This window comes from Sciurus carolinensis, unplaced genomic scaffold, assembly GCF_902686445.1.
Source record: "Sciurus carolinensis unplaced genomic scaffold, mSciCar1.2, whole genome shotgun sequence".
Lineage (NCBI taxonomy): Eukaryota > Metazoa > Chordata > Mammalia > Rodentia > Sciuridae > Sciurus > Sciurus carolinensis.
This window is the reverse complement of record NW_025920122.1, coordinates 1,237,481-1,260,929: the sequence shown is the minus strand read 5'-3', so window position 1 is coordinate 1,260,929 and position 23,449 is coordinate 1,237,481. Positions and strand designations below refer to the sequence as shown.

The following is a 23,449-nucleotide window of genomic DNA, read 5'->3' as shown; positions in this document are numbered from 1 at the left end:
GTCTTCACTCTGTTCCAGAGGCCCTGGGAGGGAAGGAAGAGAACTAGGGCCTCTGGGGTTCTATATAACCTGCCTCACTCCAGTCACTCTACCCACAGCAATCTTTCCTTAGCACAAGAACAAAGAACTGCTTTCATGCCCCCAGCAAAACCAAAGGTGCCCCTCACTCTGTTGGTGAACAACAGCAACTGCAAACCTGAAAGCAGTAAGACCAGATCAGTGGAACCATTCTGATTGGCCACCATGGTGTTTCAAACACCAAAACACCTGAGTGAATCCAGGGTATCATGTCCCTAAGGAGTCACAGAGTTCTTGTGACAAATGATTTCAGATCTATAAACTGACTCATTTATTACTCTCAGGTATTGTTCTTCCTATCATCATCTGTCACATAAAGAAAAACATGGCTAGAAAAGATACCGAGATGAATAAGACTTTAACACAGACACCTCATTTGAATGACCCTCACTTCTAAGGTTTAAAAAGAGATTCCATATATAATTTCAAGGGTAGAAATAACCTTAACATTAAAATAACTTCAAATCACAGCACAACTAAATTTGAAGAAGGTTCCTTCTCAGTATTTGCTCTTCTAAATAGGGAAGGGGCTCTAGCAGTGTTGGACCACTCAGGCATACGGTCCCTGCCATCAGCTCTGATTCCTGTGATTTCTGAGCATAGGTCAGGGACATTTGTTTTAGGTTTACCTTCATATTTCAACTGCAAAATGAGACATTCAGTGTTGAGTCATTTCTATTCAGCTGACACTACTACTAGGGTCAGAGAATAAACACTAAAAATAGAAAAGGAAGGTGATGCTGACTGAACATATTATGCTTGACCTGACAAAACAAGGGGTGCTATTGCTTTCCCAATGCTTTGGCTCTCTGGAATAGCAGAAAGAGATCACTGGTTATTTTCATTTGTAAAAAGTCTGTAAAGGTGCCCTGCAAATCCACCTGGTACTTGCCACGCCATAAAATAAGATCTGAGTTAATATTTACGAATCTCAACAACAAAATATAAGGGTCTTAATTTGGCATGTGAGTGTTTTTACCGCAAAAATTTATTTTAAATCAAAGGCCTGAAGAACAAATATTTACATTTAATAGTAATCAAGGGCTGGGGAGATAGCTCTGTTAGTAGTGTACTTGCTTTGCAAGTACAAGACCCTGGGTTTGATCCCTAGCACCACACCAAAAAAAAAATGTAAATCAAAATAGAAAGATAAACAGTTAATTTAAGGTATTGCACATAAAACATTTTCCACAAATAACCATAGCCTTAGCTCATTTACTGAAAACTTTGTACAAATTAAAATTCTGCCTTCTTAATCACACTTGAAAAGTATAAAGGACTCATGTTAAAGAAACTCAAGAGAGAAGACTCATGTAAACAATCTTTTTTCAATGAAAACACACACCTATGTAAACCAGGTATACTGGAATTTCTTAAAATGAACCACTTGCACAGAGGAAATATTCACACAGAAACAAGTTACCTTCACTCACTCTGAGTCTGTTTCTTTGCTGAGGTTGAGCTCCAGGCTTATTTTAGTGTGCAAATACAGGTCATATAGGAAAGAAAGAAAATCATTTTTACGTGTAAAAGGGGACACATTAAAATGCCATCAACTAGGATTTTACTTAGTGCTGGTTCAACTTGACTTTGATCTGCAATATATATGTGGACAATTTCAACAGTTTTCCATGTGTTTGGATCCAAATTGTGTACTTATAAATGACAGAGAGAAATGAAACAAGAAAATTTAGTTTATTTTTTATTAGCTAAAACTATTACACTTACATAATCTCTATCTTGAATCTTAGCATACATTATGGAGAAAAAAACTGCAAATTATGTATCAAGTTTAGCTGCCTGAAATCTTGAGGGATCTGGAAATTATTATGTACTTAAGCAATACCCAAATAAGGGCAGTCAATGAAAAATGAACAGAAATCTGTCAATATCTTTTTATCCTTTTGTAGTCCTTAGATATAATTTATGTAACCAATTGCATCTGACCTGTGTTAACTCAAATGATATACAACAAAGTCTTGAAAGCTGTTTAGTCATATGCTAGCATGGAAGCCTAAGAATCAGGCTTCAAGCAGCACCATATGCTCCAAAACCGCTCCTGAATTTGTTTAACCCAAAGTGGTTTATTTTCAGTATGAGGTTGATTCCTCTAATCTTTATGTTGGTCATATATTTCTGAAATTCTATGAGCCAATTAAGTACTGTTTAAAAACTGCCAACAGATACATCCACTTGAGAGCTGAAAATGACAGATTAACACAAATAAGGATTACAACATGCCAAATCATCTCATATAGACCCTAAATTTTAGAGAATTACTATGAGAAACAACATGAAATGTCTAATGACTTGAAAGAAAACCAAAGTCAAGTACCGTAACTTAAAATTCAAAAGTTCTATTAAAAGGCATCAATTACAAAATAGAACAGTAAAAGAATCAGTAAGAATAAAATTTTCCACAATCATTAACTTGCAATCCTTTAATAGTATGTCCTATGATTAGAACAGTGTAGTTACTAAAATGGGGTGTGCATCAAAAATTCAACTATTGGAGCCCACTTTAGAGCTTGAGACCCTTATCTACATTCCTAATGAGTTCCCAGATGCTACTGTTGGTTCAGGGACCACAGGTTCTCAGTGCATCCACCAAGTATGTCAGATGCCCTTCCAAGTTTCCCAACAAGCCTTAAGGATTACATGTCTGAGTCGTCGCTGATGTTCTTGAAGCATGATTTGGGGATAAATGTGCATTACCTTATAATAAATCAGGAGCTTGTCAACATTTTTATAAATTATTCAAAGTACCTTCTCCCTCCTGACTTCTGGTCATTTCTGTGACGTCAAAACATAACCCAGTAAAGTGGAGAGGAGGTGAAAACGAAAGCAACCAACTCTGCTATGTTAGAGCCAGCTCTGTCAAATATACAGAGATGACGGCAATCTATACTAATGGCTAAAACTGAATTGGGGATTATCTGTGTGAATTTGAATGATCCACTCTCTCTGTTCCAGATAGAACTGCTGATAAAAACAGCAACCTCACCTAAGTCGACTCAAGTGTCAAGGCAAGGGACTGACAGGGAAAGCACATTTGTTTCTGGCTGTTTGCGTGACTCACCTAAATCTGACAGTCTGAGGTGGCCAGTGGTTAGTTTAATGAAGGTAAACTTCACTTTGTTGATGACAAAATAAACTAAATTCAGTAATTACCTTTTCTAGGGATTTCTGTGTTGCAAGTGAAGAACTGCAACTTACATTTTCTAATGTTCCCAAGTCTTGTTTGTGTCATGACTCAATTTTGATGAAGAAATCATCTTTCATATATTCATTCTGTAAAAATCCAAGAGGAAAATGACAGTGATCTTTCACCAGTTGTTTGGGGCTTGGACATACAGGAGCCTTTTCCAGCACAAGCACCATGCCATGCTTTGACTCTACCAACAGATCTAACCTCAAGTGTCAATGAATCATTAGCTACTGGTTTTTGTAGACTTGTCAAGCAAACCAAATGCTAAGTGCTTTTAAATAATTTAAACACTCTTACTTGTCATGCAGCATAAAATGCTAATAAAGAAGTTGTGAGGTTTAGCCAGTAAATATGGCTTTAAAAGGAGGTACCAGAGCAAAATGAAATCAATAGGAAAATTATGAGACAAGACTGGAAAGAGCCAATTAACCCTGAGGACATGTGGTGGAGCATGGACCGGTGGTAGGAGCACAGGAGAGGAGTCACTCATGCATCAATGGGTATTTAAGTTTAAAAACAAAAAAAAACAGAAAGGCTGAAAATAATTACAATGTGAAATAAATAAAGGTGAAGAGTCTGAAATTTAGAAGAGTTTTACTCAACTGAGGCATAATGGAGGGGCAGGCAATAAAACAAGAAAATTTCAGAATATTAATTGTCAAAATATTCTGATCCAATATTTTATGTCACAATGACTAACAGAACATTTCATAGCTTATATCTTCAAAATACAATTTGTACACAAGTGGCACCAAAGGATACCATAGCTTATGAGGTACAAATAAAACATGGAGACTAACTTCAAAATGATGCTAAGAATAATGTCACAATCTGGCTATGGTGAATTCAGCAGCAATGAACATTGATGTGGCTGAACCAATCTAGATGTCTTTCAATTGATGAATGGATATAGAAACTGTGGCATATATATACAATGGAATATTACTCCGCCATGAAGAAAGATAAAATTATGGTATTTGCAGGCAATGGATGAAATTGGAGAATATCATGCTAAGTGAGATAAGCCAATCTCAAAAATCCAAAGGATGAATGATCTCGCTGATAAGTGGATGATGACATATAATGGGGGGTGGGAGGGGTTAGCGTTAGGGTTAGGGTTAGGTTTAGGGTTAGGGTTAAGGAGGGTGGCAAGAATGCAGGAAGGAAGGACTGTATAGAGGGAAAAACGGGATGGGAGGGGTGGGGGGGAAGGAAAAAAATAACAGAGTGAATCAAACAATATTAACCTATGTAATTTATGATTACACAAATGGTATGCCTTTACCCCACATACAAACAGAGAAACAACATGTACCCATTTGTTTACAATAAAAAAAGAATAATATCACCAGAGGAAAACACTATATAGTTAATTTAGCAAATCAATAGCTGTTTCAGAAGTCTGTTATCTCCCTCTTCTATCATGTGGCAACATAAATAAGATACTGTTGAAAGTACAACAAACTTTCAACAGTGGATGAACTTTCCTTATGATCTCAAAGTATTCACTTGCTCACCCTAGAGCCAGCCCCATCAGCAAGGACCCAGTGTGGGCCGCCATTTGGAAGCAAACCTATGCCCTTCACTAGAACCACAAGATGAACTCCAAGTAGCCACTCCTATGCCATCACCTCCACCCTTCTCAAGAACGTGGGCACTGGGGGTTCTCTCACCTCAACTGAAGGGCAGAGGGGTGACATGCTGCTGGGGACAAGGCTCACATGTTCTACAGTAGGAGTAGGTGTTTCAGGCTCTCATGAAACACCAAGAAACCCTTGGGAGTAATTGTCCTCACAAATGTAGGAACTTTGCTATGAGGAGAGATACATTAGATATATTTTCACCTGAATCACCAACTTTTCTCTAGTTAACATTCAAAGAAAATTGTTATCAACTATTATCACTTTTGTGTTTGAACAGGGTCCAAGACTGTTATCAACAGTTTACTTCAATCCCACAGTACCTGGGTAGAAAACTAATATAAAGAGTAAAAAGTGATTGAGAAGGAAACAGCACCATTTTCCACCACTATAGATTTCCATAAGTAGCAAAGAACAAAGTTCCTCTGGTTTAATTATTCTAATGACCAAGCCACAGCACAAAACCAGTTCCAATCTCTTCAAATTTGACTACATTTCTTCCTTCCAATAAAGATAGCTTAAAGAAGTATTTTCCTTACATTATCAAAGTAAAGGCACAAAAATCTATCTCCAAGAACACAAAATTCAAAGTTAAAATTTTATTTGAAAAAATAAGGGTCATTGTAAACTGAAAATACAAAGTGGGGATATGATGCTATCTTGCAGATTAATTTAAAACACACACACAATCTTACTCAATTTGGAAGGTTTTAGGAAGCTGAAACTAAGCAAATTTCTCAAATACTCCCAAAATGAGGGTCTAGGAACTACAGACTACAAAGAGGACTGATACAACACTAGGGTTAGTCTAGTCATGCCACAATCCTTAAATCCTTTAAAATATACTTTGTAATAAAGTCATATACATAAATAGTATGAAAATGTCTCAACCAAAAGGTAAATTTGGTCTTGAACAACAGACTAACAACATTCATACAGAAACAACTAAATAACCATGTCCAAAAACAGTGACTAATGTGCTAATAAGTTGTGGCATGCTACTAGGTTTTCCTCTTGTTCTTATTTTAAGAATAATTTCAGTAGAGACAGAAAACATACTTACTAAATCTGCATATAAGAAAACCTCTGAGTATTTTGAGTGACAACACCAAGACTCAGAACAATTTTAACAATCTGATTCGACCAGTTGAAACAAACAAACCCTAACAAAGACAAATGTCAAGTTTCATTTTAAGTTCAAACAGATAATTGTGCAAATAAATAGGGGTTCAGACTTATCTTGACTGTGTTGTAACACAGTAAACTTCAGGTAATAGCAAGACACATACAGCTGTGTTCAGTCTACATTAAATAGTGCCAGACACCTGCACTTTTTTAATGTCTCCATTCCTGGTCCCCGTTTTCTGACAGCTGTCACCTTTTGGGTTATCAGTTTTTCTTTGTTCCACTTCCAATTTGCTGCTTCTAATCTCCTGACAGCTCCAGGAAAACCAGACAAGCAGGAGTTGTGTACAAGTAACAGAAGGATCCAGAAACATTCATGAGGTTTGCTACACATATCTTAATTTCACAAACAGATTTTGCTTTTCTCATCTCTAGTTCTACTGCAGGTGGCTGCAACTGCAGGGCACAGGTCCTCTATAGGTGATATATTTCTATGGCACAAGCAAATCAAGGAAGACAATAAGCTCTCATGGTTAGATGTTGCTCAGACTGTGTCTGGAAGACTGTTTTCAGTTCAAAGAAACAACTATGACATATACAGAAGTAAGACTAGTTGGTGAGGAAGTCTAAGGGTCCTGTTATATTAGGCCAAATAAATGTGCTGGGATGTTTAACCTTATGATCTTTGAAAATGGAACAAAATGTCTTGGTAGGTAGCACCCTTGGTAGGAGAGCCACCATCAGAAAGTCTGAAAGGCTGCTACAGGCAGGACGGGTGAGACTCGATATTCACTTCCCAAGTGGGATAAAGTGTGAACAACGGTCAAGCATTAAGGGAGAGCAGATTCTGACTTAAAGAAGACAAATGTTTATAATGTCCAACACTAAAGGAGTTGTTTTTCTAGGTAGTGAGCTACTTATCTTGAAAAGCACTAAAGTTAAGGCTGGAGTCTCATTTCTCTGGGATGGTGTAAAAAGAATCCACGCATAGGTTAAACTACTCTTTTGGAGGACTGAACGCAGGGTGCTTACCACAGTGCTACATCTCCAACTCCTCCGTAAATATTTTGAGACAGGGTCTGGCTTAGTTGCTTAGGGCTTCTCCAAAATGTTGAGGTGGGACTTGAACTTGCCGTCCACCTTTGGATTTCATTCTTCAAACTCTGCAAAAACAAAGCAGTGTAACAGAAATTTGTTTGCAATTGATTATCTGTAATACACTATAATTAATTTGCTACAAGACTGAAATAAATAAATGAACACAACCAAGATATGAGTTTAGATTAACATATCAAAGTAAATTATGACAAAAAAAGATTCAGAATCACCCCCTAAACAGAACATGGCAAAACCATACAGCTAAAATGATAAAAGAATACATATTACACTTGAATGGTTTTAAAACACAGATCTCTAGATTTAAAGGATCTTTCACTTTGAATCCAATGATTCAACTGATAGGACTCTTGAATCTGAAAATAAAATTATGCCATTTATGCAAGGGAGTCTTTGCAATTCCTACAACCCTAAGCAAGGATTTTTAAACTGCAGGATAAAAGCTACCTCTCCTGAATCCCAGTGATCATTTGTACTGAGTGTCCTTGTTGTTCCAGGACCCCAAAAATGCAGTTGCAGCAGGTCTTATAATTAAAGAAACAAGAAAAAGAAAGAAAGAGAGAAAGAAAAAAAATAAAAAAACCTCATCATTGAAAATTGCAGGGTACAGAATGTATTATTTGTAGACTGGTCAGGATGCCCCCATGAAATTTTTAGATGGTTTCATTCACCACATACATGCTATGCATTTTGCTTTTATGATACTTCTCACAGAATACATATCTTGAATTTCATGAAAAAAATGTTTCCAAACTGTTTCTCTACTACCCAATTGTTCAAGTTTAATAAAAGGGATATCCTTTCAAATTAATATTAAAACATTTTTATTAAGGAAACTACCTTGAACTTTAATAATACAATGACTTTTTCCAGGGTAGATTCAATAAGGTTGATAGGTGTATGATCCTTTCCAAGAATTTTGTTACTGAAACACTAAAAGAATATGTTTATAGTCCATTTTACTTATAATACAGTATTGAGGAATTATTTTAAAAATAATTATTGAATATTACTATACATAAGAATACTGCATGTTCTCTAGGTTTTTACAGAGAGATCCCTTATTTCCACCCTTAACCATTTCTGCTATAAAGTCTGAAAACCAAAGTCATTTCTGTATATTAATTGTCTCATAATACTGAGTTCCAAGGCAGCAAATTCCTTTTCCCCCTACTTGGTTCCCCTTAGTCTTTTATTTAAAGAGGGGAAAATACATACACATACACACACACACACACACACACACACACTTCACAGTCACCTCAGTTGTCTTTTTACAGAAAATTCCCTATAGTTTTACTCATTCCAATTTCTCTTCAGCTGGCATCTCCTTCCTTTTATCTTAAAGTAATTGTTTCTTGTTTACATTAGTGATGATTTGTTTTAACCTAGGCCATGTTCTGTACTAGAAACAGGGAATGCTTAAGTAAGAAATAGTCTTTACCTAAAGAAAAGTCTGTTAAAAAAATCCTTAGGAAAGACATACAAGAGAAGTAAACATCCAGAATGGCAATGTACACCTTATGAAAAATAATTAGACTTTGGGCACAATTAAAATTTCATTATCTCAGTGCATTTAAATTTTCATAGCAAAAGGAAAGATTTGCAAAAAGGCGAGCGTACAAATTCTCAGTGGTAACTACTTTCCAAGAGCTAGTTTGGTACTACTTATATAATTGTCGAAGGATCAATTGAACACTTAATACACATTTTTGGAAGGACAAGGTAATTCCAATAGAAGAAAAATAATGACTAGATATATGACATAAAAGCATTCCTACAACTCTCTATGTGGTTTGGGCCAAGTCAATTCCCTCCTGTATTATATCCCCAATTTTTCTTAATGTCTGTTATTACCTACGTCAGATATTAAAATAACAAATGCACAATACACTACTAAAAAAGTTGGAGGAAAATTTTTACATAAACCCAAAGTTCAGTGTTATAAATGAGCTTTCATTAGAAATCTTCACTCTACATAAAAAGGCAAAAATATCTTTTCACAGAATCCTTGTCACTGAAAAAAAACTGTAGGTTTTCATGAATTCATTTAATAAGTGTTTGTTGAGCACCTACAATGTTCTAGGGACTATTTAAAAATCTGGGTCTAGGAGAATGAGGAAAATGGGCAAATTTGTGGAGCTTAATTGAATTAAGAATACATTTAGGGCTGGGATGTAGCTCAGTGGTAGGGTGCTCGCCTAGCAAATGTGAGGCGCTGGGTTCAATCCTCACGACCACATAAAAATAAATAAATAAATAAAAGTATATTAAAAAAGTATACATTTAGGAAAATAAGAAATCACTGAAAGGTGTTATTTGAGCAAAGACCTAAAAAGGTGAGTAACTGAACTGAGGAAAGCACACTTCAGGCAGAGGGTACAAAAGTAAACAGGTCCTCAACTCAGCTCACATGTAGATTAGTGAAGGAACAGCAAGGAATCTTTTGAGGCTGGACTGGGAACAGAAAAACTAGTAAATGGGGTTACAGCAGGGAATAAAACAGTGTAAGGCCTGCAGGCTATTGTAAAGACTGATTTTTATTCTGAAAAGACAATGTGTCTTTGGATGGTTTTAAGCAGGGAAGTGACATGAGTGACTTTTTAATAGTTGGAAAATTAACTCTAAAATTAGGGTGTTTGGAAACAGCTACTTTAAGTCAAAAAAATTTTTTTAAGAATTTAAAATGAACACATGAATTTGGGAGAAAACAAACAAAACATAAACAACGGATCATACTAAAAATCCCTAGCTGCCTGTGAAAGGGATAGACAGGTCAGAAACCAGGTGTGACAGCATAACATTTACTGCCAACCAGATTTTCTGCGATGTTAACAGGCCCTGATAGTGAGAAAAACTAAAGTTTTCAACAAAATCATTGGCCGCTGATGAACCCAAAAACCCCTCCGTTTGACAGGGCATGTGTTTAAAGACTCACCTTCACCTCCTGAAGTAGGTGGATCCCGGAGAGCCAAGCCATCTGGGGAGTGAGACTCATGAGCAGGAAGAAGGCTCTCCAGTGATCCAACCGAGCTGCCCAGCGGAGCATGGCTTATCTGGTCTACTGGCTGTCACATGAACTTCAGGGCGCCAAACTCCAGGAGTCAGGGTTGCCTTCACCTGGCAATCGCATCTCCTGTGGGTGACAAGCAGACTCCACCCTGAGGGACAAATCACCATCAGGCCACCGAGTTTCCCAGACCCCTGTAGGAAGCTGCGATTCCACCCACCAGCGGGCCTGGGAAAGCCCCCAAGCAGACCCTGGTGAGAATGGTCCCAGTGGAAACTCCCCGTCGTGCCTTCGGGAGCCATGCGCAGGGGCCCGCAGGCAGCCACAGGCCCCCTGCACGTCCCGTGTGCAGGGGGAGAGGACCGCCATGTTACCACTGCAACACCCGGAGGGTTTGCGGGCGCGTCTCTGAGGGCTCTGAGGTGGACCGGGAGTGTTCCCTGTGGAGACGGGGAGCGGCTGGTCGGGAGCTCAATACTTCTTAGGAATATCCACCATTTCTCAGTTGATGACTCTCCCACCGACCCAGTCCCAGACCCTTTTCACCAACCAACCCCACCAACGCACTCACAAGTCCTTGATCACGACCACCTTCCGGGATCTCCCTCGCAGCGCCGCAGCTACCTCCTTCTAAGACGCTTGCGCGGACCCGCCTCCCAGCCACCGTGGCGCCTGCGCGGTCCTTCCGCCGCAACCCTTGCGTCCGCACGCCAGCAGGGCGCTAACTCCGCCCAGTTGTACGCCCCACCCCAGGCGTGCGGGCCCTTCACTGCAACTGCTGGGAGCGCTGGAGCGCCAGTGCCTTTTATTGCTCCTGCTCCATCTTCTAGCGCGGCCGCCCTTGGACTTTCACACTCCTCAACTGCCGAGGGCGCTCGAGGCTTGTGTGCAGCCTAGTCTTTCTGGTGTTTCAGCTGCTTCCCTGAAAGGTGTTTTGTGGCTGTCAGTGCTGTCCTCTCACTGCTCTAAGAGGAGGACCTTCTAAATTAAGATGTAAATCCTGAACAGCAAGATGGCAGAATAAAGGAGGTCACTTTCCTTGCTGCTCTGCAGGTTGAAGCCAAGAAAGGCAACTTCTACACAAGGTGAGTGACCCAAAAGAAAAGGGGTGTGGGGAACTTTACTGGAACAGATACAACCATTTTTAATTTTGCATTAAAATAATTCTCTTTTAAAGAAATGAAAAATTGGGGAAAAAATGTTTTGTCACCTACGTATATTTTATTCAGTACTTAGTATGTTCTGGGTGTTCTAAGTGCTTTGAATGAATTAGCACATTTAATCCTCTAAGCCAACACATGAGGTATAGGTACTACTATGTATTTTAAAAGTGAATATAGTGAGAGATAGGAAGGTGATTTGCTAACTCAAGTTTAGTCAGCTGACTGAACACAAACTCAGGCAATCTCCAAAACAACCTGAGTTTTTAACCAGTCTACTGTACTGTCTCCTTAAATTGACTATAGCCGGGCCTAGCAGGTATTAAAGGAGGCAAACTTGCCTGATCTTGACTTTAGTAAGACTACTTTTTAAGAATGTTTGCTAAAGTTTTGTGGTAGCTTCCCTTTATTAAAGGTGTTCTCTTTCTATTTTGAGTTTTGTCATTATTTAGTGTTTTTATTTTGCAAAATGTCTTTTCTAGTTTTTTGAGATAATGATGTTTGTTATCTTTTGTTAGTTTGATGTGTTCTGTAACTAGATTTTTTAATGTTGAGCTGTCTTGTATTTTCAGAATAAACATTAGCTAACAATGCTTTATATTTATTTTATTTCTCATTTTTCAGATGATTTTAGGTTAGGTTTACTTAATAGTTCTGGAAATTAAGATTGTGAAGATGAGAGAACTTTATAAGTTGTACTGATTTAACCTCAGATGACAAACTAATGGCTAATAGCTTATTAGTTTAAAATAAGAATGACTTGTGTATATTTATTTTTCACTCAACAGGGATTTTTAAAAACACTTAACTAAAAATAGGTCCAGAAACTGTGAATCTTAGTATATAAACATTATGGCATTTTGGAATTTGTAATCTAATGGTAATTTGGGTGTATTTATGTATGGGGGGGTGGTTAAAGGAGGTAATTTGTGACTCCAAAACAGTGGGAAGTTCTTATCTAATTAATAATTTAGTAAAGATCATAATTTGATGCATATTTTATTTGGTGTTTGGAATCGAATTTTTTTAAGTTTTACTTTCTGTTTTTTGTTTTTATTGCTTAACGCTTTCTTTGGTTGTTACATTAGAGTGTTCTTGAGAAACCTACATTATTGTCTTTCTGAACTTCTCTTTTCCTTGTCTATTCCCATTATAGTCATGGATCACTTAACAACAAGGATACATTTTGGTAAATACATAGTAAAGTGATTTGTTCATTGTGTGAACTTCATAGATTGTATTTACATAAACTAAGATAGATATGACATCACTAGGCAATATCATTTATAGGACCACCATGGTAAATGCGGTCTGTTACTAAAGGAAATGATATTACACTGGGCATATGACCTTACTTAGGTTTTAAAATCAAACTTTCTTAAAACATTTTTGAAGATTAATATGTTGAAAATAATTATTTAGTAAAAAGAGATATGATACAAAGGATTTGTCTCTCATGTAACCTAAGAGAAATCAGTGAATTTAAAATAATTATTATTACATTTAAAATGAAATAAGATAAATAACATAAATTCTAAATTTGATAAAAATACAGTAAATAATTATCAGATATAATGTATAAAAATTAGAAAATAGCTATTATGTAAAGTGCTTACATCTTATAAAAAACTAATAATTTGTAGAATTATTTGTAAGGTATATTAGTTTATATTTTCTCTTCGTAAAATATATGTTGATCTATCCATAGCACTTCCAATCACTTCTAAATTTCTTTGCCAACCAACACTGCAGTTTTATTCTTCTTTATGGCTTGTGTTTTATCATGTATGTGTACCACATTTTCTTTGTTTGTTCATCTGTTGAGGGGCACCTAGGTTGATTCCATAGCTTGGCTCTTGTGAACTGAGCTGCTATACACATTGATGTGACCAAGTCACTATAGTAGGCTGATTTTGAGTCTTTGGATATATGCCAAGAAGTGGGATGGCTGAGTCAAATGGTGGTTCCATTCTGAGTTTTCTGAGGAATCTCCCTACTGTTTTCCAGAGTGCTTGTACCGATTTGCAGACCCACCAGCAACATGTGAGTGTACCTTTTCCCCACATCCTTGTCAACATTTATTGTTGCTTGCATTCTTGACAGTTGCCATTCTGACTGGGGTAAGATGCAACCTCAGTGTAGTTCTGATTTGCATTTCTCTAGTTGCTTGTGATGTTGAACACTTTTTCATATATTTGCTGACATCATGTTTCTGCTTCTGTGAAATGCCTTTTTAGTTCCTTTGCCCATTTGTTGATTGGGTCATTTTGGGTTTTTGGTGTAGAGATTTTTGAGTTCTTTATATACCTGGAGATTACTGCTCTATCTGAGGTGCAGGTGGCAGAGAATTTTCCCCCATTCTGTGGAATCTCTGTTCGTGTTCTTGATTGTTTACTCTGCTGTGATACCGTCCCATTGAGTCTTGATTTTACTTCTTGCACTTTAGAAGGTGTTTCATTATTTTGTTTCTTGGTGCAGGTGCTGGGGATCAAACCCTGGGCTTTGTGCATGCTAGGCAAGCACTCACTCTACCAACTAGCTATGTCCCCAGCCCTACTTTAGGAATCTTGATGAGGAATTTGGTTCTTAGGCCGAAATGATGGAGAGTTGGGCCTACTTTTTCTTCTAATATGTGCTGAATCTCTGGTCTAATGCCTAGGTTCTTGATCCACTTTGATTGGGTTTTGTGCACGGTGAGAGATGGGTTTCATTTTGTTGCAAATGAATTTCCAGTTTTCCCAACATCATTTGTGGAGCAGGCTCTCTTTTCTCCAGTGTATGTTTTTGGCACCTTTGTCTAGTATGAGAATCTGTAATTATGTGGGTTCATCTCTGTGTCTTCTGTTCTGTACCATTGATCTTCTTGTCTATATTGGTGCCAATGCCATGCTGTTTTTGTTACTATAGCTCTGCAGTATAATTTAAGGTCTGGTTCCCTTTTCTCCCTAAGAATTTCTTTGGCTATTCTGGGCCTTTTGTTTAGTTTTGTTTTGTTTTGTTTTGTTTCAAATGGATTCATGACTGCTTTTTTCTATTTCTATGAAGAACATCAGAACCTTATAGGAATTGCATCGAATCTGTGTGGTGCTTTTGGTAGTATGGCTATTTTAACAGTGTTGATTCTGCCTATCCAAGAACATGGGAGATCTTTCCATCTTCTGAGGTGTTCTTCAATTTCTTTCTTTGGAGTTCTGTAGTTTTCATTGTAGAAGTGATTTCACTTCTTGTTGGATTGCTTTGCAACCATTTTATTTTCTTTGAGGCTATTGTGAATGGGATAGTTTTCCTATTTTTTGCTTTCAGTTGATTCAGTACTGATGTATGAGGATGCAATTGATTTATGAGTGTCAATTTTGTGTCCTGTCACTTTGCTGGATTTGTTTACGAGTTCTGGAAGTTTTCTGGTGCAGTTTTTTGGGTATTCTAAATATAGAATAATGTGCTCAGCAAAATGGGGATGGTTTGTGTTGTTGTTTTCCTATTCATATTCCTTTGATTTCTTTCTTTTGTCTAATTGTTCTGGCAAGAATTTTTAGGACTATGTTGAGTAGAGGTGGTGAAGAAGAGCATCCCTGTCTTGTTTACTTTCTACAGGGAATGCTTTAGGTTTTTCTCCATTTAAAATGTTAGCCTTGTGTTTCACATATATGACTTTTGTAATGCTGAGGTATGTTCCTACTATCCCTAGTTTTTCTGGTGTTTTGAACATGAATAGATGCTTATTTGTTTGAATGCTTTTTCTGCCTCTTTCGAGTTGGTCATGTGATTCTTTAAGTCTACTGATGTCTTGAATTAAACTTATTGATTTCCATATGTCGAACCAACCTTGCATCTCTGGATGAACCCCACTTGATTCTGGTGCACTATCTTCTGAACATGTATTTGTATACAATTTGCCAGTATTTTTACATCTGTGTTCATTGGGCATATTGGTCTGAAATTTTCTTTCCTGGATGTGTCTTTGTCTAGTTTTGGTATCAGGGTGATAGAAATTTCATGGAAAGTTTGGAAGGGTTTTCTCCTTTTCTAGTTCATGGAATAATTTGAGAAGGATTTGTGTGAGTTCTTCTTGAAGTTCTGGTAGAGCTTGGCTGAGAAATCATCTGGTCCTGGGCTTTTCTTGTTTGGTGGGCTTTTGATAGCATCTTCAATTTCATTGTTTGAAATTGATCTGTATAAATTTTGTGTGTCCTCCTGATTTGATCCAATTTGGGTAGGTCATGTCTCTCTAGAAGTTTGTTGTTATCTTCAAGATATTTTATTAGAATATAAACTTACAAAATCAGTTCTGATTATAATCTGTATTTTAGTAGAACCCATTGTGATATTTCCTTTTTCATCATGGATTTTGGCGATTTGAGTTTTCTCTCTTTCTCTTTGTTGACTTGGCTGAGGGTTTATCAATTTTGTTGGTTTTTTTTTCAAAAAACCAACTTTTTGTTTTGTCACTTTTTTCAGTTGAACTTTTGTTTCAATTTCATTGATTTTGGTTCTGGTTTTGATTGTTTCCTGTCTTCTACTGTGTTTGGTGTTGATTTGTTCTTTTTCTAGGGCTTTGAGAATGTGGTGTTAGGTTTTTTAATTGTTGACTTTGTATTCTTTTGGTGAATGAGTTCAATACAGTGAACTTTCCTCTTAGCATTTCCTTCATAGTGTCCTAGAGATTTTGATATGGTTTCTTTGTTTAGTTTCCATTTGAAGTAGCTGTCAGTGATGAGAGGGTTGTGTTGGAGTCACATAGTGTTATTGTGTTGTGGTGCATTTGAGTTTTGGAGTTGGGAATAGTTGGTTTGATGTATGTATATGCTCCATTGTCTGGGGCATAGATGTTTGTGATTGCTATGTCTTGTTGAGATACGATTCCCTTGAGCAGTGTGAAGTATTTTTTGTCCCTTCTGATTAACTTTGGCTTGAGGTCCACTTTGTCTGATATGAGGATGGAAACCCCTGCTTGTTTATGCGATCCTGGGAATATGTTTTCCCCATCCTTTTACCTTCATTCTGTGAATATCGTTGCCTATGAGGTGAGTCTCTTGGAAACAGCATATTGCTGGATCTTGTTTTTTGATCCAATCTGCCAGTTTGTATTTTGATTGATGGGTTTATGCGATTTATATTCAATGTTATTGTTTAGATATGGTTTCTATTCCCTGTCATTTTGATTTATTTCTGGTTCAAATTGGTTGCTCCATTGATTTGCTCTTCTTTTAGTGTACTTCCTGCCTTTGTTGGTTTTCACTTTTATTTTTGGTTTCTTCATGAAATATCTTATTTGTTATGTTTTGTAGTTCAGGCTTTCTAGTTGTGAGTTCTTTAACTTTTGTTTATCATGTAGAGTTTTTATTTTGTCATCATTTCTAAAGCTTAACTTTGCTGGATATGGTATTCTTGGCTGGTATCCGTTTTCTTTCGGAAGTTGGAATATGTTGTTCTGACACCTCCTAGCTTCATGGGTCTGGGTTGAGAGATCAGCTATGATCAGGATTTGTTTCCCTCTAAATGTTACCTGTCATTTTTATCTGGTAATTTTTAAAATTCTGTTCTTATTCTGAAGGTAAGGCGTTCTGAAGGTATGTTGGTTTTGGTCTGTTGTGATGATGCGTATTTGAGGTCCTGTTGGCCTCCTGTATTTCATTTTCCATTTTATTTTTCGGGTTTGGGAGATTTTCAGATATTGTTTCATTGTAAAGGTGGTACATTCCTTTTGTTTGTATATCTGAGCATTCATCTATACCAATGAATATTGAATTTGGTCTTTTCAGAGTTTCCCATGTTTCTTGCAGATTCTGTTCATGGTCTCTTAATATCTTTTCTCCATGGTCAACTTTGTTTTCAAGACTGTATATTTTGTTTTCATTGCCTGAAACTCTGTCTTCCAAATGATATAGTCTGCTGGTGGTGCTTTCAGTGAATTTTTAATTTGGTTTATTGATTTCTTCATTTTTAGGATTTCTGATGGATTTTTGTTGTTGTTATTGTTGTTTTCAGAATCTCTGCCTCCTTATTGAAGTAATATTTCACTTACTGTATTTTCTCTATGATTTCAATCCTTATACCATCCTTTACTTTGCAGATCAATTTAAATATGTAAATTTAAAACTCCTTCTCTAACATTTCTTCCACTGTGGTGTCAATGGATTCTATTACTGGATATCTTGGTTGGTTTGGGACAAATGTTGTTTGTGTGTCTACCCATCTAACAGTATAGATCTGAGGCAGTAGAGTGTCTACCTTGTGGATGTGTAGTATCCCTGAAGGTTTCCAGGACCTCACTTGTGGAAAAGCTGCCCATCTGCTTTCTTGGTTTCATGCCATGGAGAAGCCAGCAAGGCAACCCCCTCTATTCCACCATCTTGAAAACCATTTAATTTTAAAGCACAGATTAAATACTATTTTGTTCAAAGGAACATTTTAGTGTTTCTAAGTGTAATGTTTTAAGAAATTTTTAGATCAGTGTTATTTGATTTTACTGCCATACTATTATAGCTATAATTTGCTGTTTTCACTGTCTATTTGATTCAGGTGAATTTAGCTTTGCCTCTGTTTTTCAACCATAATTTCTTTTTACGTTTGAAAGTTAAATACATTTTTGAATATAATTGCATTATGGAATACAAATCCATAGGACTTTCATTTATATACATTTTGTTCAGTTCTGCAAATTGTTTTAAAATATTTTGTGCAGAATAAAATATTTTAAATTCATAAAAGCACTTATCTATTTTTAATAAGTAATATAACAATGTTTTATAATTTGAAGTGTGCAAAACAGTATGCAGTTTTGATATCTAGAGTAAACAATACCACCAATGTCTTTAAATCCTTTTGAAGACTTTGCATATCTAAGAAAACATTTTATTTTCTTCTTCTTCTTCTTCTTCTTCTTATTTATTTATTTATTTTGACACTACAGGGATTAAACCAAGGACCTTGCACATGCTAGGCAAGCACTCCACCACAGATCCACATTCCCCATCCGTAGCTCCTCAGTGGCTGACGTCTTACCAAGTATTCCTCATATATCATACAGCATGTCCAGTGTCAGGTAGCAGGATGGGGACGTCCAGAGTGCAGCACACAGCACGTTGACAGTGATGTGCTGGAGGTGCTTTGGCACCGTCCTGCTATTCAGATGGATGAGAGCTGCCCCTGCCCAGGATGGAACAGGCAGCCCTCTGTGGTGACAGACGCCATAGTGTGTTCCTCTGTAGTTGTAGTAAGGCCTTGGTCATACCTACGCCTTCTTAACATGTTATGTGCCTGGATGTAACCCAGCTAGGAGGGTCAGCAGTGACTGCAGAGGGCCGTCCAGGAGAGAACCAGGCTGTGGCGGAAGCCGTGGCGCCCTGGGTGTGTGGCACGATCATACAGAGCTGCCCATCACAGGGTTTCCTGAGGCCGCTGGACACAGGGGCCTGGTCATGGTGGTTGTGGCACCTCAGCCGCCCTCCAGGCTTTCAGCCCTATGTCTCTGGTTGCCCAGGAAGGTGACCCTCCTCCACCCCGGCTCTCAGCAGAGCAAGGCCTTGAGCCAAATACGACTGCACAGAAGGGACATTCGGACATGGAGTACCTGAAGTCCAAGATGGTGGCCGCCGAGTCGTCCTCAGAGGAGGAGAGTGAGGATGAAGGAGTGAACTGTGATGAAGGGAGTGAGGCAGAGGAGTCCTCCGCCACCGAGGCCCAGCAGGTGGGAGGGAGCACAGGGGCCCTGCCTGGGAATAGGAGGCCACAGGAGCCCGGAGCCTAGGTATGTGCCTCTGGGGGATAGGGAGGGGTTCTGTGCATGTCCGCGTGGTTCTGCGGCCCCATTGCTGGGGTGCCACATGGAGGAAAGACTGCCCCCTCTGAGCTCACTGCCTGCCACACCTGGAGGGGCCGCCTGCCACCTGTCAGGGCTCTGGGAGGAGCGAGGGTGGTGGCCGTGTTGCATGTGGTGTTCAGTAACAAGGCAGACGGACTTGAACAGGCCGTCGTTGATAGGTGAGTTTAGTCAAGCACTGACTATGTGCGTGGTGATGAACTTGCTATCACAGAATGTCCTCAAGTCTCTGGGGCCGTTCTTTTTCCATTTCATGAGGAAACTGAGGCCCGGAGAAGGGAAGTGACAGGCTCCCATGATGGGGTCAGGCCCCAGCCCAGGACTTCCAGGCTTTGAAGTTGAGAGTATACAGGTGGACACAACCCTTGAGGATGGCCACCTTGTCCCCCAACAGAGTCCTCTGCTCCAGACACAGGGCACTTGGACATGTGTGTGTCCCCATTCTTGAGTTGGAAGCAACCAGTCTTTTGCTTCCCAATGAGAGGAAGGGGCTCCCTCTGCCTCCTCTTCTCTTTCCTCTTCCTCCTCCCTCCTTCCTAGTTACCGTGCCCTGCAGGGAGTCTGGGAGTTCAAGGCCCAGTCTCAGCTCTCACCCTTGGGGGCTGCTGGGCCTGGGGGGATGCTTCAGCCCACAGGCCTCTCTGATCCTCGTCTGCAGAGGACATCCTGGCAGTGCCTGTCGTTCCAGCCATCTCCTGAACCCCTGTACTCAGGGTGGCCCTGGGGTCACCATGTCCAGCAGGGTTGGGGCAGCAACCTTCCCAGCACATCGAAGTTTCTCTGGTGGGACTAGAAATGACCTTGTTCTGCACCTGTTGGCTCACGGCAGGCTCTGCTGGGGAGTGAGTGCTAGCTGGGCAGGTTTTAGCACCAAAGGATCTACCAAAAACTTAGGTTGTGCAGAGCTATCTGGAGTCCAGAATTACAGGAAAAGGTGCCGAATTCAGAATCCGTGTGGAATTAGAGGCTCAGTAGGAGGCTGGCCTCTGCATGTAGCATGGAGCCAACTGAAATCAGTGGCTGCAGGGTAGGTGCCTCGGCTCCTCCCTCTGCCCTGGCCTCTGATGGCCAGGGGCCTACTCGCCTGCCCATGGTGTGCTGACCTGGCTGCAGCTCTCACTTCAGAGGCAAATGGGGACCCTGCATCCACTGCCTCCACACTGGACAGACCCTGAGTCTGGCAGGCACAGGCGCCAGCACTTCAGCTACCCTGGCTGCAGCTGCTCCTGGAGCTGCCACGTCCTGGTCTGTTCCCTGCTCCCGCCACCTCAGGGAACCCACTGTGGCCTTTTCTCTTTGTTCTCAGACAGAGAAACCAGCGAACGAGAAGGAGCCCACCACCTCCCACACCGTGAAGCTTCGGGGAGCCCCGTTCAGTGTCACAGAGGTATGTGCTCTGAGGACAGGGCAAGGAGGAGGCCACTCAGATTGAGAGCTGGAAGGAATCACAGACCAAAAAGGCTGACCGATGGCATCTTGGGAATCACCAAGGAGGGAATGCGATGGCTGCCTCGAGCAAGAGGAGGCCTGTTCTGCTCCCTCACCTACAGCAGGGCTGGCCTGTGGTCAGACGGTCCCTGGGGAGAGTCCTTCCCCATTGCGCAGCAGGCGGCCGCTGTAGGCGCTTGTGAGTGTGGAGGTATTGCTGTCTTCAGAAACAGGCCACAGGCCAGCTGGCACCATGGCTGCAGCTGACTGGCCCTAGAGCTCCCTTAGAAGAGGACCCTGTTCTCACGCCCGCCTCGTGACAGCCGTAGAGGTTCCCCATATGAGATCCTAGAAGACATGGCTAAATAAAAAGATTGAAAGTCACCTATAACTGGGATGGCCACGTGAGTGACTGTGAGCGGGCGTAGCAAGAGGGGGTGCGAGGATGCAGGTGTGATCACTGCAGGTCTGACCACTGGAGGTGATCCGCAGGTGCCCACTGTTCTCAGCACACTGGGCTGCCCCGCCCCAATTCCCGGGTCCCACCCAGTGACAATCCCTGACATTTGGGACAAACCTTCTTAAGTGTCCTTTTCTTTGTGCACTGATGCTGACCTCTGCCATTGGTTTGCTTTTTCCACATCCCTCTGTGAGGACTGGCTTGTGACACTGCCATTTTCCTTCTTGCATGTTCTTCCATGATCGGGGACAATTTGATACACTTTCCTGGTCTCCTAAATGGGGATATGGGAGTTAAAATTTTTTGCTATTAAAAATACTGAAGCAGTCCTTGAGATTGAGGTCAGGTGGGTTTTATTATTTTTTGTTTGTTTTTTTAAATTTGGTACCCAGGATCAAACCGCAGGTTATGTAACCGCTGAGCCACATCCCCAGCCCTTTTTATGTTTTATTTTGAGACAGGGTCTCATTCAGTTGCTCAGGATCTCACAAAGTTGCTGAGGCTGGCTTTGAACTCATGATCCTCCTGCCTCAACCTCCCAAGCTGCTGGGAAGAGTGGCGTGTACTACGCACTTCCTAGTTAACTTTTTTTAGGGAAAAAAGATGAACCCTTGCCTTACTCCTCATAATGAGAAAAGTTTCAGAAACATCATGGATTTCAGCTGAACAAATTTCTTTCTAAGCAATTTGCAAACTTTGATGGAAAAACAGAAAATGGACATGTTGACTGCCTACCAGCCAGAAACCCTGTAAGGCCACAGCTGCCACAGGTTCAGAAGGTGGACTGAAGAATCCATAGCCTGAAGAGCAGGCAAGAGGCACCACTTTCTCTAATTTACACATTCTTATGAAGAATATATGACCCACCCAACAGAAAAATGGAGAAAGGACAAGAGGTTTTTGAAGAAAAAGAACTCAGGTGGCCTGTACAGATGCTTGAATTTATTCATAATTATTAAAAAAAAATTTAAACTGCAAGTTCATGTTTTTCACTTGCCAAAGTGGCATACATTTTTCACATTTGGCAATAAACATTTTCATGCCTTTTGAAGGACAATGTAGAAGTGTCAGGCAGAATTAGGAACATCCAGGCCTTTGCCAAGCTGGTGCTGAGCTTCGCCCCACAGGTGGATTCCCTGAGCACACCAGAGTCTGAACTCAAGAAAGTTCTTTGCAACCTTCCTGTTATTATTTAAACTTAATGTGTTGATTTATAGTCATCAATAAGAACAGAAAAGCAAAGCTCCTGGGGATGTGTTGTATCAGGGTAGACGGGGTCCCCGGGAGTCCTGCTGGCAGGTCGGTGGAAGGTATCCATCAAGCTCTGGCAGTGCAGGTGGAGGCAGGCCATCCCTGTGGCCTTGTTAGGCACATAGGGTGGTTTTTGCAACCTGCTCACCAGCAGGTGATTGTTCAGGGTCCAGCTGTCACATGAGACCTTTCCCAAGGCAGAGCTGCCAGCAGTGCCAGAGTAGGCTCAGAGTTCAGAGAACCTGTCACTTGGCCTGGGACAGTGGGAGCAGAGTCCAAGGGACGAGACCATGCTGGCAGGCTGGGTGAGGTCCTGGGGGCTCAGACTGCTGCCCTGCTACAGAGCCTGCTGCCGGGCCCATCACTGGAGCATCTGGCAGCCTGCAGCCAGGGCCTGGGTCCCCAGCCAGGTGTGTCAAGTCCCAGGCTCCCCAGAGCCCTGACTCTCTCCTCCTGCAGGTGGACACTACATCGAGGTGTTCAGGGAGAAGCACATGCCCGCAGCCAAGGGGCCCCTGAAGAACAGTGTGCAGCCCTGACGAGGCCGGACACTCGGGAAGAACGAGGAGGAGGAGGACCTGGCTGACTCCAGGAGGCTCTTTGTGTGCAACCTGCCCTACAGCAGCACCAAGGAGGACCTGGAGGGGCTCTTCTCCTCCTACGGTAGGGATCAACTCCTGGCCTTGCACCCCTGTTGTGCCCGGCTCCCACTTGGCTGGGTCCGCCCCATCTGCCTCCCACTTGCTCTTGACCTTGGGCAGTGGCTCCAGCTGCTCTACTCATCTGAAAATAGGACTTGCTGTTCCCACTGCAGATCCAGTGGCATCTTTTGCTTTCTGAACTTGAACTTGGATCCTTTTTTTTTTTTTTAATGGTGCTGGGGATTAAATCCAGGGTCACTCTGCCACCCAGCTACATCCCAATTTTTTTTTTTATCTTTTAATTTGAGACTGTCTTGGTAAGTCCATGAGGCTGGCCTTGATCCTGTCTCAGCCTCCCAAGTCGCTGGTATTGCAGGCATAGCCAGCGTGCCCAGCAGAACTTGATTCCTTAGCTCTCACTGTCCAAACGCAGAGTGGGAGCAATGGACGCGTTTTCCTGAGATTCCTTGGCTTCTGGTGTTGGAATTCAGCAGCCGCCCAGCTCTCCTC

General features: G+C 40.6%; 1 pseudogene; it reads left to right on the top strand.

Annotated features, from left to right (window-relative positions):
* The window catches only part of LOC124973792 (probable RNA-binding protein 19), a 956,910-nt pseudogene that overhangs the window by 17,139 nt on the left and 916,322 nt on the right, over positions 1-23,449 (top strand).